Source organism: Arachis duranensis, chromosome 5, assembly GCF_000817695.3.
Source record: "Arachis duranensis cultivar V14167 chromosome 5, aradu.V14167.gnm2.J7QH, whole genome shotgun sequence".
NCBI classification, from domain to species: Eukaryota; Viridiplantae; Streptophyta; class Magnoliopsida; order Fabales; family Fabaceae; genus Arachis; species Arachis duranensis.
In genome coordinates this window covers 54,590,348-54,591,936 of record NC_029776.3, presented here as the reverse complement: position 1 = coordinate 54,591,936, position 1,589 = coordinate 54,590,348, and positions in this window count along the sequence as shown.

Sequence of the window (1,589 nt, the reverse complement as noted above, 5' to 3'; positions counted from 1 at the left end):
ATACATAAACACCACAAGCACTTAGCAAATAAATTGCCATTGGTACTCAGAGCCTTCAGCTTTCTCATTCTTTCCCTTTTTCTTTTCTTGCTTTAATTGTATTTGCTTCTTCAAGGTTTTCATGATTTCAAAAGATTTCACAAAATGTACTAGATGAAAAACTTCAATTAAATAAAATCCAATGCAATTGAGCAACAATTAATCATACTAGCTTTCCAATACTTGTATGCACATGCTAAAATCTTCTTTAATGCCTTGTTTGTTTATGATCATGATGCTTTATTGCTTTTGAATTCACAAAGCTCAAGTTGGTAGTTATAATGCCACAGCAACATTTTATAAATCAAAATTCAAGCTATGCTTATTCATACACACATGTATACAGAGAAAGTAAAGACAATCATGAAGTTTATGAAACAAATGAGAGGAAAAGGAACTTTACAACCTTGTAGTTCATCTTCTCTATTGTTGTCATTTTTCTCCCATTTTCCTCCTTCCCATACCAAACTCAGAATGCTTGTTCATCCTCAAGCAACAATTAGAACAATGGATATGGGGCTAAGATGGATCATGAATGTCTTACACAATGAAATGTTAGTAGTACATGTGTTTTAAGCAAGCAAAATTAAAGATAACAATCAAGGCACAAGAGACAAAGACATTTTGATTGCAAACATAAGAAGGTGAGCACAATACATTGCATAAAAGATAAGTGGCACACCAAACTTAGTGTGACACTTTCACTTGAAATTAATACAAGTATCTAGTAAGCATTGGAACCAAATTTTGTTGCATTGCAACACCAAACTTAGAATGCAACCATATGTCAATTTATTTGAACTAAGACTAAACAAAAGAAACTGTTATTTGTTGAATACAATCACCAAGCCAAGAATATGTCATGAATAAGGATCTCTTGGTGATGTATTAACAAACACAGTTTGACAAAAGAAAGCATTAAAAACAAGTAAATGAATAAAACAAAAAGGAAACTGAAATGTTAAACCAAAAGAGAAAAATAAAATTGCAGAGGCATTATGATTATGCAAACAAGTAGTGTTGCTTGAATAAATTGCATAGAAAATAAGTGGCACACCAAACTTAAAATCTTGGTGTGTCACTTTCATTTTTGATTTGATGCAATCATCCAAAAAGATTGAAAACAAGTTGTTGCAAGACAACACCAAACTTAGAATGTAACCATATGCCCATTTATTGAATTTAAACAAAGTAAAGAACGAAAACAAAGAAGAGAAGAAATTATACCTACGGTTGGGTTACCTCCCAACAAGTGCTCTTTTAGTGTCATTAGCTTGACATGTTGTTCTTCACTTTCTTCCTCTTCTTCCAATTGGTTAAGAGGAATGACTTCAAGAAGGGAGAAGTTTCAGCTTTTGTCCCCTTTCTTGGTTTCCTCTCAGCAAGCTTTCTTTTGAAATTGGCTTGGTTGAGCTTGCTTGCTGACTTAGGGACAGAATTGGTGCTCTTGTTAGTTGCCTTCACTTCTTTGAATCCAAGTCTTAGTTGCTGTGTGATTATTGGAGTTTTGTATTCATCCAGAGCCTTTTGAATTGGTGGTTCAATGAGCT